Here is an 18188-nt window from a genome sequence, read left to right on the forward strand (position 1 = left end):
AGTAGCTTCTCCAGTTGCAACGATGTCGATACTTTTGCCCGCCAGAGCGCAGAACAGCACCCTGCCTCTAGTGCACATCCTGTAGTTTCCCCACCATCTGTGCTTTGCGTTCCAATCACCTGCCGCTAGGAACTTTGTGCCAAATTGAGCGATGATCAGCTCAACGTCAGCCTCCGTCCACCTGAGGTTAGGAGGGCAGTATACTGAGGCAATGTTAAAAGTACCCCTGCTTGCCGTCAGCTGGATAACTGCTGCCTGAGGTTAGGAGGGCAGTATACTGAGGCAAAGTTAAAAGTACCCCTGCTTGCCGTCAGCTGGATAACTGCTGCCTGGATGTGATTTTCCGACAGGGTGGAGAAGAGTTGATGGGAGATGAGTGATCTAATAAGGATCGCCGCACCTCCGCGTTGGCTGTCATCCGGGTGGTTGGCAGTGTGGAGGGTAAAGCCAGGAACTCTGAAAGTGGACCGGGAAACGAAATGGGTTTCCGATAGCAGGAGGATGTCGATTTCGTGAAGCTCGATGAAGGCGTGGATCTCATTGGTCTTCGAGGAGGCCCCATTGGCATTCCAAGCTGCTATCTTAAGAGGACCCATTTTGAGCAGCAGGAGGGAAGGTGCGATTTTGCAGGAGCAGTTGCATTAGTGTTTCAACTAGTGACATCATCCTGTCAAGCCTAGAAAACAGCTGTTCCAGCTTGGACTCAAGGTTGGCGCTTGCAGGGGGGACAGTAACGGCAGGCTTGGCGACGGTCTGACTTCCTCTGACTATACTAGCAAAGGAAGGCTTTCCAGACATGTGGACTGGTGGACTGGGTTGGTGTACTCCTCTTGAAGGACCAGAAACAACTAACTAGCTAACGGCTGACCTACTATCGGGTTTGCTCGTTCCTCCTCCCAACTGTCCACACTCTCGTATTCAACCTTTATGTCTCTATATGTACCCGCCAAACTCATTGATTGGTTGACACAACACAAAAGTATACTTTCGCCGAGTATAAGCGATCGGCTTATTAAATATTGTAAACTAGAAAAAGCTAGCTATAGTTAGCTGGCGTGCCCAAATGGGCTGAATTAATAAAAAAGAAGGACACAAAAAGGGCTCCACGATTTCCCCGTATGCCTTAATAATTAAATTAATAAAAAAAAAAAAAAAAAAAATTCGCGGAGCACAAGCGATCGGCTTATTAAATATGGCAGGAAAAAGTATGCAATATAATAAGTCTTTATTGGGTATGCAACGAAAATTGATTTCATCAAGGTATGAAATATTTATATATAAGCTAGGCAATAAAAAGTATGCAATTTTTATTTTATAGGCTAGGCAATAAAAAGTATGCGATTTTTATTTTATCGGCCAGGCAATAAAAAGTATGCAATATATATTTCCTTAAAAGGGAACGAATTTTGTCAAACTGAATTTCACAACAATGAATTCTGTTTTTATTTGTTTTTTTTTTTTTTTTTTGCTTTTGCTAGAGACATTTGATGGGATGCCGTGGAAACAACTTGTCAAACTTATATTTTGTGTAGTTTAACTACTCTGTCAACTAGACTATTGTTCGTGGTGAAGTTAAATAGATTTCCTATTTGGTGGTCCAGAGGTCTTACGTCTTCTGCAGAGGTACGCCTTGACACCTGTTAGGTAGATTATGTTGGAGAGCTTGCCTTTGTCACCTTGGTTATATTGCTAGCCTTGTGGCGTAGCAATATGTTTGTAATTAAGAACAAAGATATTTACGGCTATGCTTCAGAGTCGAGCTGTGATTTATTGAGCAGCTTTGCAAGAACTGAAGTACAGACAATATTCTTTTCTTAGCTTATCCTACGCGACAATGCATCGCGAGATCAAGGCATGAGCGGCAAGATGACTCAGCATTACTCGCGGATGTCATGATTAGTTATATACCATAGAGCACCTGTGATTGTTCTTAGCGTCATAGACTGGGTTCTCTGCAATATTTAAATGTTAGAGTGTTACCTTGTACTTGTAATCATTATATTTGTATATGTCGTATGCTCGTCTTCCGTTAGAGCGTAGCGCGTTTCGATGTTTTCGCAGGAGTTATCGGTTGCAACCGGCACGCAGACCCTCCAACTAAGCCACCCCGGTTTACCCTAGAAGGAGTACTAAATAACCAAAATATAAACAACGAATTTTATTAGGCCGCACAACGACCGTTCAGCGAACGGCCGTTGCCACCAGAAGAAATGTTTACATGACATTTTGACAGGAAACCCCTACTCCTCCTCCTAATAGGAGTTCGGCTCAGAAAAGAATTTTTTATTTATTTTTTGTAGTAGCGTGCGTTCATTTATTTAAGATCAAGAGTAGGCAACACAGCACTTCGGAATTTCCCATAAATTCACCCACTCAAGAGTCTGCGACGCAGCACTTATGGATTAACACTTACACTTATAGTATTTAAAACACTATGTATTTCCTATTTACTTCTCTCGGCAGAGGTATAATTGTGACCAGAGCTAGAATATAGAATCAGATCAGTTTTTGTGACCGAACAAGCCACACGTCTTCTTACTTAAATCGGAACTTGGATTTTCGGGCATTTACAGAAAACTTTCAAATTTAACCACGACTTAAGGAACTCCGCATTCCTTAATCATAACTCATGCGATAACTCAAGCATACTGATCTGCTCGTTTTTCTAACTGCCCCGCAATTACCACAAACCACACTCGGCGACAACGTAGCGACGCATCGTCGTGCAGCTAGGCATCTTTTTCGCAACGCTCCAAAAGTAACGGCGAAGAAACACAACCACAATGGAAGGACGCAAAACATAAAATGATGAAATAATTCGATTTTATGCTAAATATTTGCACTATAAGAAACCAGCAATCTTTATACTCCGACATATATATTAGCGAAACGTTCAGTCCTATTACTATTAAATATTTTATTAATGGTTTTTTAAATAAAGTTGGTCATTTAATAAGTTAATTGGTCGTTTGGTGATTTGTTCGCAATTCTTCTTCTTCTTATCTTCTATACATCAAAAGCACGTCACGTGATATAGCGCAGCAGAGACGTGAACCAAATAGGTAAGTCACTCTTAGAATTTATCTTGAATAACAATCAAGAAATCCTAAATGTCGGCAATGCTCCGACATTTGTAACTAGGGTAAGATCTGAGGTTCTGACACCTCCGATGGAAACGCCTAAGAGGTAGAAGGTAGAGAAGAACAGGCCTCTGACTGCTCCCTTCTATGGCCCAAGTACCTCATGGGCTGCAAAGGCAACTGAGGTACGCAAGCTATCTATGCAGCCGTAACTGGGGCCATTAAGGTTGCGGTCGTACCAGAGGGGTACCACAAAGTCGTCCTCAGCAGTGAGAACCTCTCACAGCTCGAGGACGCACTACTGGAGGAAATAGTCCTAGTTTGGAGGAATCCACTTCAGAGTGGGTCACCTGATAGTGGACTGCCGCAACGCAACCACTGCTGAGTGGCTGCAATCAGCAGTCCCCAGCCTCAGTAAGTGGAGCGGTGTCTCCCTGGAGGTAAGGATGGGCGACGACCTGCCATCGTCACACAACATCACCATCTTCTGCCCCAGGACAGGGGACAAAACAACAAAGTGGATCATAGAATTGACGTCTCATATCAAGGGAGAATGAGGGTGGTAACTCGCTCCTCAGCCTTGGCATTGATGACAACTCATGCGCCAAGATTATCTCTAGTGACCACAAGCTGAGCTTCATGTTTGGAGACATCTCAGTTTGTGGTCTAAAGAAGGCCAAAGCGATCAAATCCGGCACAAGAAAGGTCGAGACTCCTCGAAATCCACCAGTCTCCGCGGAGAAGGAGAAGCCCAATAAGCTCTCCGAATCCAGCGACGATCTGACGGATGATGAGGATCTTGATGCGACCATCAAGATCAGACCACGTTATCCTCTCAGGAGCTAGGCATGGAACTAGACCTGCTGAGTAAGGATGAAGCGATACCGGTGGATGGTGATCTGGGTATCTCCAGATCAGGAACGCCGACGATGGAGCCGATCATCTAATGGTCGGAAGTACAGGGATAGCTCAGGTGAACATCCACCGCGCCAAGGCGGCCTCGGCTGTGCTGGCAAGGATGTTCACCAAACAACATCTTGGGCTAGCCCTGGTACAGGAACCCTGGTATAACCAGGGAATAAAAGGACTGTACGTGAAGAACGCCAAGTTAATTTGGGATCAACGGGCCTTTAGGCCTAGAGCCTGTATCCTGGCATGTAGAAGTATTAATTATTATATACTTACAGAATTTCTCACGCGGGACTGTGTACCGATCGTGGTAGAAGATGTGAGAGCAACCAAGAAGACTGTGGTGGCATCGGTATACTTTGCCGGTGACGAGGCGTGCCCACCGCCCGAAATCACTGCACTGGCAGAATACTGCAAGAGGACACACTCACCTACATCATCGGATGTGATGCAAATGCACATCACGTGATATGGGGCAGCAGCGACGTAAATCAAAGAGGTGAGTCACTCTTAGAATTTAACTTGAATAACAATCTAGAAATCCTAAACGTCGGCAATGTTCCGACATTTGTTACCAGGGTAAGATTTGAGGTTCTGAACATTACACTTTCCAGCAGATCAGTGGCTTCGCATATAAGCGACTGGCACGTATCTCCTGAGGAGTGAATGTCAGATCACAGACTTATTCGTTTTAACATAGGGCTAAATCTAGAATGTAGCGAGCGTAGGCGCAATCCCAGGAATACGAACTGGGAAGGGTTCAATGCCTCCTTACTGCGGAATCCAGCTTCTGGGGTAACCGGGAAACTCCGTACCACTCTAGAATTTGAGGCCGCCGTAAAAGACTCGTGTCTTTCTAACGCGTTTAGAGAAAACTGCTCCCTTGGTCGAGCCAAGAGGGAAAAAGATGCTCCATGGTGGAACGACCAATTGGAGAAGCTACGGAAAGCGACCAGGCGTCTCTTTAACAAAGCAAAAAGAGAAGGGAACTGGGATGCCTACCGGAATAAACTGACTATGTATACCCATGAGATCAGGAAAGCCAAACGAAGGAACTATAGAACCTTCTGTGAGGCAATAGTAAACACATGTGAAGGCGCAAGACTTCACAGAGCAATCTCCAAAGGAGTGCCAGAATCAAATCAGGCACTACGTACGGAGGATAACTCCTATACTATAGGAAGTAAGGAGAAACTTGAGCTACTACTGGCAACTCACTTTCCGGGAAGCACGCGTCAAACAAATGGGAATACCCCGGTAACGGCTCAAAATAGACCGTATTCTACTGATTGGGCCAAAGCAAAATCAATAGTAAGAACGGAGAGATTAAGATGGGCAATTGGTACATTCCAGCCCTACAAATCTCCTGGTCCAGATGGCATTCAGCCAATCCTGCTAAAAAAAACGTTGGAAAAGCTAGTGGATGTCAGCATTAGAAGCACTCTGCTTGTAGAGCATCCGCTCCAACGGACGCAGCATGCCTACAGGGCGGGCAGATCAACTGATACTGCCCTATATCACCTGAAAAGCCTTATTGAGGATTCACTTACTCATAAGGAAGTGGCGTTATGTGCCTTCTTAGACATACAGGGTGCATTCGACAATACCTCTCATGAGGCGGTCAACGCATCCCTGACAACAAGAGGACTAGATGCAACAACCAGTAGATGGATCAAATCACTACTGGCATCTAGGCGAGCCATGGCCACTATCGGAGGAGAGTCGTCCACAGTATCTCCCACAAGGGGTTGCCCCCAAGGGGGTGTCCTCTCGCCTCTCTTGTGGAGCTTGCTGGTAGACGAGTTGCTGGACAGACTGACCCGCAGAGGTATACTTTGCCAGGGCTATGCTGACGATATTGTCATTATAGCCAGAGGTAAATATGAGGAAACACTCTGCGATATCATTCAACTGGGCCTCAACATGACCAGCTTATGGTGCAAGGAAGTAGGCCTGAGCCTAAATCCTAGCAAAACTGTTATTGTTCCTTTTACAAATAGGTACAAGCTACAGAGAATGAAGTAAATAACCCTGTCAGAATGTCGCATAGGGGCCAGCAAAGAAGTTAAGTTTCTTGGGATAAGCCTCGACTCCAAACGTAGCTTCAAAACTCATGTCGGTAACACAATTGATAAGTGCACCAGAGCACTTTTCACGTGTAGGAAAATTGCTGCAAAGTCGTGCGGAACCTCACCACGCATAATAAGATGGCTGTACTTCATGGTAGTCAGACCCATACTAACCTATGGAGTAATAGCGTGTGGTAATAGAGCACGCCTTAGCACCACTAAGGTGAAACTTCATAACTGCAGCCCTAGAAGTACTAATGGAGGTAACGCCGCTTCATATCGTCATTGAAATGAAACGGAAAGCCACCCTAATAAGAATTGAGGGAGCAGGAAATGACTGCAACCTTACAAGAAAGGATGCTGAAAGCCTAAAAAGGGATATCCCTTTGCTGATGCAACCAAGGGATGAGATGCCAGCTGAGCGCAGGTTCGCTCAGAACTTCAGCACTCATCTCAGTAATAAAAACAGTTGGACAACCCTGGGGAAAGTACACCCTATGAAACCACAAACAATAAAGTGGTATACAGACGGATCCTTCACCGACGAGGTAAGTGGCCCCAGGTTAAAATACCACGAATCAATGGGCAGATACACCAGCATTTTTCAAGCTGAAGTCTGTGCTATTGGACGCTGTGCGGAGTTTAATCTGCAAAGGAACTATCGTGGCAATGACATTCCTATACTGTCTGATATTCAAGCAATCATAAAGGCGCTAAGATAACATATAAGCTAGTAAATGAAGTGAGGACAGCCCTAGACAAACTAGGAGCTGAATATAACCACAAAAGATTCAAGACCTTAATGACAAACGGGAAAAACACCGTGCGTATTTTAACTGGCCTTCTTACGGGGCACTGCCGACTTCGCAGTCATTTGCATAAGATTGACATTGCAGACAGTGAACTCTGTCGCTTCTGTTGCATGGAGGAGGGGAGCTCTGCACATATTATATGTGACTACACGGCGCTTTCCATCAGGAGGAACAGACTCCTGGGCATGTATGTAGTCCCACGGGAAACAATTGCAGCTCTGAACCCCAATAAAATTCTGGCTTTTATACAGTGCATTGGACTTCAGGGAGATCTTTGAGTCATGAAGGAGTAGTACAATAGATCCTACTGGATCGCAGTACACATAGAAACCCACTTAATAATAATAATATTGCTGGTTTTACCTTCTTCTATCGATGTGTCAAATTAATTGATGGATAAAGCGTAGTTAGGCGACTAGAAATGCACAATATCAAAAAAATATGGAAAATGGGAAAAATCTACTATGTTCTGGATTTTGAGATGACGAGTCTGTTGATTTAAGATTATTTTCCGGCGCTGCCATCGAAGTCGTCGTCGTCTTAATCAATTTTTTATTGTTTTGTACCTTATCGATCGACCGCTGCTCGCCCATATAGTTTTTTTTAAACCGCGTGGTTTCGGCGAAGGTAAGAATTTATCTTTTCCGTTCATACAGATCCGCCATTTTTGTTTTTTTTTTTTGTGACCGTGCTCCCGCACAGATCACTTTCCAAAAGTTATCGTGGACATTTATGAAAAACACTTTACCAAAACTTCTTGCATCGCAGCAGTCCAAAAGTATAAGGGCTTGTTTAAGATTATTTCTGAGGAATGCAATCGGTTCTTCGCGGCATAACCTAAAAGTAATTCGATTCTTGAAAATCACATTGAGGTCATCTTGTTGGCAGAACATTACCAAATATTAATTTCAAATACAAAACCCATCAGCCAGATGGTAAAGTCCACGGCTGAAAAAATATTTTTATTAGAATCAAACACCTAAGGTTTGCTCCTGTAAGCATTCCCCGAAATGCTTGTGTAAGCATTTCCCGAAGTGTTTTTTTAAGAATTCCCTGCAAGGCTTCTGGATGCATTCCCTAAAATGCCTTTGTAAGCATTCGCAAAAAGACTTTTGGATTTATTTCGAGACAAGAATCGAGAATATTGTATTCGTCGGCCTAGGTGATGACTAATATAGGTGATTCTAATATAAAGTCCTTTTCGAAATTTATTTTGTGATGTACATAGATTCGGCTATTACTATCTCTAAGCTTTATTTAAATAGTAATAACGTTAAGGCAATGCAAAACAATAAATTTTCGCATGGTGCCAATTGATAAAAAATAATATAGATTTAAAGTCAACGAACTTCTAAGGTGAAGGGCATATTTTGTCAAATTTACAATGCATGAGCATACGTGTGCACACGTAGAAAAGAGCTGTTTGCTGTAGCGCTCTCCGCTCTTTCTCTCTCGAACAAAAACTCGAGAGAGCCTGGAGCCACCGCTAGAGCCACGGCCAAAAAATCGCGTGCCAAAAATTTGTATGGCGTTATGCATCTTGTTATTCTAGTGTATTTGGTTAGGGTCATCCCTGGCCCCAGGCTGACCAAGTTGCGGTAATGGGTTTTTAGCCCGTCCCTCTTTGCCGGCTTGGACCACATTCGAGTGACTCTGTGTGGCTGCCCGATACTTCCCTCCCGCAACTGGGCGTGCTTGTGCCGTTCGCGCACTCCGTTTAGGAGCATTTTTTGGTGTTACCACCGAAATTGTCTTGCGACATTTCCCGCAGTCAAGGCCTGAGGTATTTTAAAGTTATTTGGTCTATTGTTCATAGTACCCACGAGTTGCAGAGAAATAAGCGGTCCACCCGGGCAGAGATCCGCAGTACCCGGGTAAGGCTTACTAGACCGGGCGGACGCCACTTGCCCGGACTCTCCGTTATCGACTGGGCTAGTTCCTACACGGGCCCCAGCCTTGCAGACTTTCGGCACGGGTCGAATGACACCTTAGTCCGGCCCGGAGGTGTGGAAATTTTTGAGAGTTACCAGCTCCAGCCCAACTACGATTAGCCAGCACCCTTAGCAGAGACATGACCTAACTAAGAGCCTGTTTCCATTGTTTTACCACGCTAACACCCAGAAAAGAGTTCCCCTCTCTTGCGCTCTCTCTAATATTCTCGCACCTTTACCTTTGGCTTAGCATTTTGCTGTTCGCTCTGCAATTAAGAAGCCCCTCTTTATCATTTGCTATCGTTGTATAGCATCCTTTGCATTCGTTGTACATATAGCATCGTTAGAAAATCACTACATAAAATTCGCCTTATTATTCTTAGATATTATTTAAGTATCTTCCTTGAATATAATAATAATAATAAAATATATAAAAATATAATAATATAATTCAAATCAGTTACAATTAACCAGAATGATTATTATGACATATCCAACCGATAACTAAGCACATTTAATAAATAATAAAAATAATGTATTTCATTGGGAGAACTTATCAGCAAACATATTATATCAAACATTTATAATCCCTGATCAATGCATTTCTCAAATCCTTTTGTAATAAATTAGCCGAAACAATGCAACAATATAACAAAACAAATACAAATGTATTTAAAAAAAAATAAATAAAACACATAGAGTCTAACACAAATAATTAAAGTAAAAAGAAAATTAAAAAGGATTGCAATATGTTCCACAAATCAATGCAGGGCCAGAATATAGTGAAATTAAGCCAAATGAGCTAAAATTTAAAAATTGTTCAAAAGTGTGCATGTGATTGGATCGGCGGCTTTAGGGCGGTGGAGTGGGCGTGGCAAAAAGTTGTTTGCAAATCGATAGAAATTTAAACAATTAATAAAATTATGAAAAAAGTTGTTTGCAAATCGATAGAAATTTAAACAATTAATAAAATTATGAAAAAATGTTCAACAATTTTTCAAAAATGTGGGCGTGGCACTTTTGGGTTGTTTTAGGGTTTTGGGTTGTTTAGAGAGGGAGTGGCGAAATGTTTTTTAACAAATCGATAGAAATTTACGAAAAATATAAAAAATATCGAAAAATGGTTTAAAAATGTGGGCGCGGCAGTTCTGTGCGGGATTAGGGCGTCAGAGTGGGCGTGGAAAAAAGTTTTTAGGTAAATCGATAGAATTTACAAGACTAATTTAGTTATGAAAACATATCTTAAAATTGTTCAAAAAGATGGGCGCGGCAGTTTTGGGCGGTTTTCGAGCGTTAGAGTGTGGGCTATTGATCCTGATCAAGAATATAGACTTCTTCCTTTTATACACACGACCGTTTTCTTTGGCCATTTTATTAAACGTATTGCATTTATTTGTTTATATGTGGAAGGTCAAATTGATGGAGACCGCAGAAGGCGAAGACTGAAAAATGCGCATCTGCATGGTGTCGCACTTATTCTACTTAAACATCGGAAGGGTTGTGGGTCAGCTTGGGTCACAAGATCGTCGTTCTGACCCACGCCTACAGGGACTGCAGTGGCATTCGCTAAGTGATTTGCTACCTGAGAGTTTAATATCTGCCCATTAAGGTTTGCTAGAACCAGTGCATACTGCCCACAGCAGTTTCCAATGTGCCGATGTTGCCAGCGGTGCTTCTCAGTGCTCTGGCTCCCGAGGCTCTGACGGTGGGCTCTTTGCTGAGGCTGAAGAGTGTCTTTACCGATTACAGCCTCTTTGTCTTTGTTGACTTGTCAGCCGCTCTTGCCAACAATCTGCTGGAGGTCAACTTCGCTAGTCAATCCCGCTATCTGTGTACCTCACATAGGGAAAGAAAACACTGTTTTACGCGCTCGAGTAGAGCGCGTACTGTGAACAGAAACACACTTTCAGATCTTGTTACAAGACATAGATCCAGATATCGACTAAGAGAGTTTCGAATATAATTAACGTGCGACAAGGATAAGTCGAGAAAGCCCTCAATAAAGTCATGTTTTGATATTGGGAGAAGGATATTCCATTTTTCTTCTGGGGACCACATTGTGCCAGGTATATTAAATTCACCTAGAACTACAAATTGGGCAGTCTTTTTAAGATGGAAAGGAAAATAAGGGTTGGGCTTATTATAGTTATGCTAATTGATGTTTTTGTTTTGGGTTCGTTTTCATTTCCCCCTTTGCCTGGCCACCATATCATCACCCAATACGCCACCGGGTCCGCTGCCATAAAAGTTACTCACATTAATAAACCCCCTATTTGTCACCATTTGTATTGTCTATAGAGGGCAGCAAAAGGGGAAGGGAAGGCAAACACAGATTGAGGTAACATGCTGGTGTAACATTAACTAGAAGTTGGTACCGAACAATATATTGGCCCACCTGAAGTTCATAAACTAAGAATTCATGTACATGCAGACGGCGCAGAAAGCAACAGCAGTTACATGAATGAAACGCAAGTTAAAGGGACTTCAAGTCGGTTGATGAATTCCCTTACCCAAGCTTACTGAGTATAAAAATGAAGCTACACTGAATAAATAAATCTGTCAAGAGTTAATTTCCTAATTGGTTAACCAATCTTGAAGTTGGGAGTTAAGCAACTTTATTTTCTCTTAAATATATATTTATAATAATATTTAACATTCCAAAATGCGCTTGATGATTCATACGTTTCAAAGTACTTAAGTTGGGTTTAACTGAGCTATCGAATCGCTCTACCTTGCCCATAAGTGCAGAACAATGCACATGAAACAAATTGGCATTAAAGGCAATAAATACTACTGCGAGAACAATAGAGAAGAAATTGTCGGACATGGACATATAACGATACTCGGGAAAAATAAAATCAATCATCTGAACCAGCTTCAAAATAAAAAAAACCAGCCCCAGTCAACCACGAATTGGAAGCGAGTTCGAATGAAGTAAAAATGTTGACCAATGCGCACAATTGGCAATTTGTGAAGTTAATCGAAATTAATAAGCTGACTCCTGCCATAGCTCTTGCACACACACAAAAAAAATATATAAATATACAAAGATGTATAGGCAATGCCAGTAGGAGCGAAAAATCGTAAATTGTGCAAATGTAGGTGCTGGGATAGCGGACAAATGATTTAAATATTCTGAGAATTCTGAAGACGGCGGAATGTAAGAGCACGTAATATAAACAAACGTAATATCTAACGCCCTAAAACCGCCCAAAACTGCGTTGCCCACGCTTTTGAAAAATTTCTATCGATTTAAATTTTTTCTAATTTAATTTCGATAACCCAGAAAAATGATTTAATTTCGCGTTCGCATTCACACTAGCTGAGTAAGGGGTATCTGATAGTCGGGAGACTCGACTATAGCATTCTCTCTTGATTTTCTATTAATATTGGTAATTCAAATTGAATTATTTTCATTAATTACGTTCATACGCAAACAGTCCAAAGTTGACTAGCATACACCATCATCTTTGTACATTGACGAGAACACGCAAACTCACCAGTATGATGGAACTCATTTGTACAACACTCAATACAGTGCGCTCTTATAGAAAAAAGAATGTGCGGGTATTTAGTGAGTTTGAGTCCTGGGAAAACGTTAGTGCCGTAAATGCAAAGGAGACAGTAAATATCCAAACATTTGTGAAACTGTAGGAGTAAATTTAATTCTACAACAACAACCGTTTTTTATTACACAAATGGTTGTGGTTCGGGTAATATTTAAATTCTTATTAAAAGATAATATTAAATATTTATTACATTAAATAAATATCAGTTAATAATGAATGAAATTATAAAAATATAATGTTTCATATTGTTTTATACTGAAATTTTAATCGTCTAATAGGCCCGTTACTGTCAACCAATGAATATTAGTTATAGATATCAACATACATAATCAGCCAAAATATTCTAACGAGGATACTTTACATACATTCTTCTTCACTGACGTCATTAAACATGATTGTGCTTTCTTATTTTTTTTTAATCATAGCTTTTGAAATATCAAGAAGAATCCAAGATATGAATGAAGCCCAACGATTATTTTTAATACTGCTCACGAACTCCACTTAGCAGCAAGTTCATTTACTGCTCATAATTGATTGACGTCATTGACCATCATAAGCCTTACATTTTAAGTGATAATAATTTCGGGCAGTTTAAAGTTATTCCCCATATGTAAACTGTCCGATTTGCGGGGATAGACAGGAAAAATATTTTAGGTAAATCAGAAAGTTAACGAATTAAAAAAAAACGGTGAAAACCTTGTTAGCAAACGTCGTAGCTTAGGCGTCTTACATTTTACTGATTGTAATATCTAGCAGAATAAAAATACTAGGAACCTTGTAGACATTTCCGACCATATAAAATCTAAATATTCTTGAGTATGATCAATAGAAGAGTCGAGCTACCCCTGTCCGTCCGTCTGTTTGTTTGACGCCTAGATCTCAGGATTAGACATTAGGCATAAATCAAGTTTCCTGACTAGAAAATAATGATTAACAAAGTCAAATGCTTTACTAAAGGCAGTGTTGATGACATCTGTTTGAAGATTATTTTTGAAGCCCTGTTCTACGAAGGAAATTAGCTCCAAAAGGGAAACTTAATAAAACAAGTTTCCTCACTTGAAAAGAATGATCAACAGACTCAAACGCTGAACTAAAGTCAGTGTAGATGACATCTGCCCTGTATAACGAAGGAAGTTGGCTCCAAAGGTTAGTGCTTGTTTTTCTGCGATTCATAATTCCGTGCTGACATAGTGATATAATAGACTAACAAGGTGCTGCAAATGAGAAGTAATAGCGTTTTCAAAAAGATTAGGTATAACCGACAATTTAGTTTCAGTAGAGCCCTTCACTAAGCTTCCGATCAGAATCTAACCACACAGCCAAAGATTCCTTCGGCACCTGGCGAATAGACAATAGATCGTAAAGCAGTTTAGAGTGGGACAAAATATTTGATTCAACTTTTCTATCGCAAATTTGTTGTTTGCCGCAGTAAGGATCGGATCAATTAAAGCCAATTATAACACAAGAGACAATGCTCTAGTCGAGTTCCGCGACTATCAGATACCCGTTACTCAGCTAGTGTGAATGCGAACGCGAAACCTCATCATTTTTTCTGGGATATCGATAGATATTGGGAAATAAAAAGACAAAACATTTAAAAATTGTTTGAGAGTGTGGGCAAATCAATAGAAATTTACACGACCAATAATATTTTAAAAAAAGATCCAACAATTAGAGTGGGCGTGGCAAAATTTTTTTTTTTAAATACAATTCGAAAAAAATATCGAAAAATTGTTCAAAAATGTGGGCGTAGCAGTTTTGTGCGGTTTGTGGGCGTTAGAGTGGGCATGGCAACAAGGGTCTTGGGGAGTGGGTCGCACTACCTTTTGAGTCTTTGTCTCTAAAATCTGTATTCTGAATCTCAACCTTCTAGCTTTTATAGTTCCTGAGATATCAACTTTCATACTGTCAGACGGAAAGACTGACATAGCTAGATCGACTAGACGATTGATCCTGATCAAGAATATATACATAGTCGGAAACGCTTCCTTCTGCCTGTTACATACTTATCAACGAATCTAGTATACCCTTTTACAACGGCTGTTGGGCGTTCCCCTTAGATAGCCAGCGGCTTTCCTGCGCCTTGGACATTGCACATATAGCTTAAGGCGAAAACTATCTTTAGCTACTGTAGTTTGACGCATAAATGATTTAATCTCGTTCGCAACCCCTAGGTAAGCATCACAACAGTATTTTAGATTTGGGTCCGTGGCTATTTCATTACTTGTTACTTGTTAACCAATTTATTACATATCCAACAGTTACATTTGGCTGCTCAGGGCTTATAACCGGTTGCATTTGTTTTGGAAGCAGACAACATAAGTATCTATATTGTCTTCGATTCTGTACTGAACTGAAAAATCTTAAAATCAATCGCACTCCCTTTCTTAAGTGTTGGCCATGAGGGCTCCTACATCCACCCTTAAGTCGCCTCTTACGACATGCTGGGTACGCTGAGGTAGTATTTTTCTGCCGCCACCACACATGACACCTGTTTTGTTTTAGCCACCCACTCTGTTAGCCATATTGCCAACTCAGGGATCAGCTGGTTAGACCACCTCCCCCGTTGCGACGTTTCCCATCAGCTCTGCCACTCACCCAGCAGCCACTCGTGGGCATCTAGTCGGATACATGCTCCTCTCAGGTATGGTCCCCTACTAGTGGCATTGCTCTAGATCTCTATATTGGTGCAGCATATAATAGCGAAGCCTTTCCTACCGACACCAGTAGTTTTCTGGTTGGATATCTTGGTCCATCGACGTTGGGCATGAGTCTAGCCAATAAAGCAGTTGCAATTGCTACCTTCTGGCTGGCGTTACTTGTGTGGTTATTGAACGATAGTCTGTGGTCTATTAGAACACCCAGGTACTCTAGGGACTCTTATGAGGTCACTTGTGCGCCATTGACGGAGACCGGCACAGTCTCCACATGCTGCTTAGTAGAACTGTCTAGGTCTTGTGCGCCGTGATTGCTAGCCGGCCTTCTCGAGCCGGTGGATGGAATTTTTTCTTGCAAATCAGCAATTGTTTTGCCGACTGCTGTAATTGCCACATCGTAAGCAAAAATGTGGCGCTTTACTCACAAGGGCTTGTTGATGGCCGAGATCCCATCGAACATGATATTCCACAGGAGCGGACCTGGTACCGTTCCCACTTGAGGAATACCTGCTGAAACTCTTTTTGGGCTAGCTTCCGTATCGTAGCTGCCAAAGACCACCCGCAGGTACTCCGGCATCCCCATTATGTTTATGGCTCCGAGGATTACTGGCCATCTATCGGTGTTGAAGGCGTTCTTTCCGTCCAGAGTCACAATTGCGTATTCCTTCCTGCCTCCTAGCCATCTATCACCAGCAAGGGCGGTCTTGGCGATGTTACTAACGGCCGAGAGGGCGTCCCTTCCGGAAGCCATATAGCTGACATCCTAGGCCGTTGATTATCTCGGTGATTTCCTCTATTCAGGTATACAGGATACGTTCGAGCAGTTTTTCAACTATATCCGGTAGACATAAAAGTCGGCATCTGTTTGCAGCATGTGCAAGAATATTGTGAATAAAAAATTTCGTTGCTAATTAGTTTTCAAACCCAGGGAAGATTGGCTTATAATTAGGCCCCATACAAATTTTATCCCTTTCCAAAGGTTTGTTACTATTAAATTATTTAGACTTTGGCTCTCTAAATTTTTCTTTATTTTTTACTTCATTACTATGACCCAAGAACATGATTTCGATAGTGGACACAATTGGTCCTCTACCAAAATCATATAATGGCAATGAACTAAGGGCGTTGGAGTGGGCGTGGCAAAAAAATTTTTTGTCAAATCGCTAGAAAAGTTTTTCAAAAATGGGGACGCGGGAACAAAGGTCTAAATCTCAATCTTCTAGCTTTTATAGTTCCTGAGATCTTGACGTTCATATTGATCCTGATCAAGAATGCATGTACCTTATATGATGTACCTTATATGTACCAACATCGGTCAACAAAATTGCGCTGATGTCTCTAGAATCTGAATGCTGAATCTCACCCTCTAGCTTTTATAGTTCCTGTGATCTCGACGTTCACACGTACAGAGGGACAGACGGACATGGCTAGATCGACTTTTGCAAAATTGTAAGTTTCTGTCCACCAGCCAAACATCTTTTTGTGACGCTCACTCTTACGCCTACAAACCGTTCAAAACTGATATGCCATATTATCTACGCTCCCCCCTCTCGAGAGCTCTTTCTCTTGTTCTGCTGATCGCTCTGCAATTAATTCGCTCATTACCATTAGCTTTTGTATAATTGTAAATATCGCCTAGATTAAATTCTCGCTCGCTAAACTCAATAAAACATATCGTTCAAAATCGCAAAATAAATATCGTCTTTTAGTTGCTTAAAACAGCTAATAAAAAAGCTTACTAGCTCAACAGATATGGTAAATCTTTAATGAAAACCCGAAATTGGCCGATTACTCATATTTTTAGACGAACAGTCAAATAGTGTTAAAAATCAACCCATTGTCGTTAAATTACGACTCTGGTATGAACTGCAATGCACGCATCTTATACATACATACATTTAAGTCTGTATGTATATTCGGCTTCACCGAATACACAGAAGTATAATTAGAAGTGTAAGAAGACAAAAGAAGTCAGTCACAAATAACCCTTCATATTGTTCACATTTACGACGTGTGTGCGTTCTTTACATATATAAAAACCATCCACGGTACATGATCAATAAACAGTCTCTGCAGAATTACTACCATCATTTTCATTTATATTTTAATTTTACAAAAAAATTAAATTATAAAATTAAATTAAATTAAACAGTGTCCTCATTTAAAAATTGTCTTCGTGGATGCTGATAAGACAGCATTTGTTGTGGTGGCTTATTACGAGGGTTACGTATGAGGACGACGGCGTCCTCCAGCCAGCAGCTAGCTGGCCGGGGCACAGATTTCCCTGATGAAGAATAGATGGCCAGTGAGTTTGCGTAAGATTCGGCAAACGACTTTGTTATCCCGTTTCAGAGATTCTCGAGCTTCAATCGCCTGGTGAGGATTACAGCCTGGGTCCTACGGTTTGCGCGAGGGTGCCGCAAACAGAGAAGCGATCTTTAGGAATACGGCCTTACTGCAGCACAATGTAAGTCCGTGGAAAAACTGTTGGTCAGACTGGCACAACTGGAGTCGTTGCCCGACCCGATAAGGTCGGTGGAAGCTGGAAAGGACGTCGGTAGCTTGAGCGACATTCGAGAGAACTGGATTCCGAGTTTACGGCAGAATTAATGCTGCACTGTGCATGCCGTACAGTGCGAGGAGTCCCGTAATACTGTCACACAGACACAATGTCACAGAACTGATGGTCCGACATATCTACGCCAGGATGAAGCATCAAAAAGTGAATGCTACAATTGCTGAGATCCGGATGAAATTCTGGGTCACGAAGATGAGGCGTGTGATTCGGAGAGTTATCTCGTCGTGAAACGTGTGCAAGTTGCATCCAGCGCGTCCGTTGCCGCCGATAATGGGACCCTATCGGGGTCGGACTGGATGCGGGTGGATGGCTTTTGAAATATACTTGACTGGATATACTTGACTGGACTACTTTGGGAAACTGTTGATGACTGTGACCCGGCACAAGGAAAAGCGTTGGGTCGCCTTGTTCAAATGACCTACTCAAATTGGCCACTCCTATTTTCGGGATAGGCCTGGATTGGATGTGGAGCTGCCCAAGGAGGGTTCTACGAGAAAGCAGTGGAGGATTTCTCGCCTGCTACGAGACCCTTTCCGGAGGAGGTGGGGCCTGGAGTATCTGCCTACGCTTGATCGACGCGAGA

At 41.9% G+C, this 18188-nt stretch overlaps 1 long non-coding RNA gene across 1 annotated transcript in view; it reads left to right on the forward strand.

Annotated features, from left to right (window-relative positions):
- The first annotated feature begins 12250 nt into the window (after positions 1-12250).
- The window catches only part of LOC120284349, a 57914-nt gene continuing 51976 nt past the window's right edge, over positions 12251-18188 (forward strand). The window contains exon 1 of the long non-coding RNA XR_005543545.1: positions 12251-12514. This is a non-coding gene — a long non-coding RNA (uncharacterized LOC120284349). The remainder of the gene's footprint in view (positions 12515-18188) is intronic.

Source organism: Drosophila simulans, chromosome 2R, assembly GCF_016746395.2.
Source record: "Drosophila simulans strain w501 chromosome 2R, Prin_Dsim_3.1, whole genome shotgun sequence".
Taxonomy (NCBI): domain Eukaryota; kingdom Metazoa; phylum Arthropoda; class Insecta; order Diptera; family Drosophilidae; genus Drosophila; species Drosophila simulans.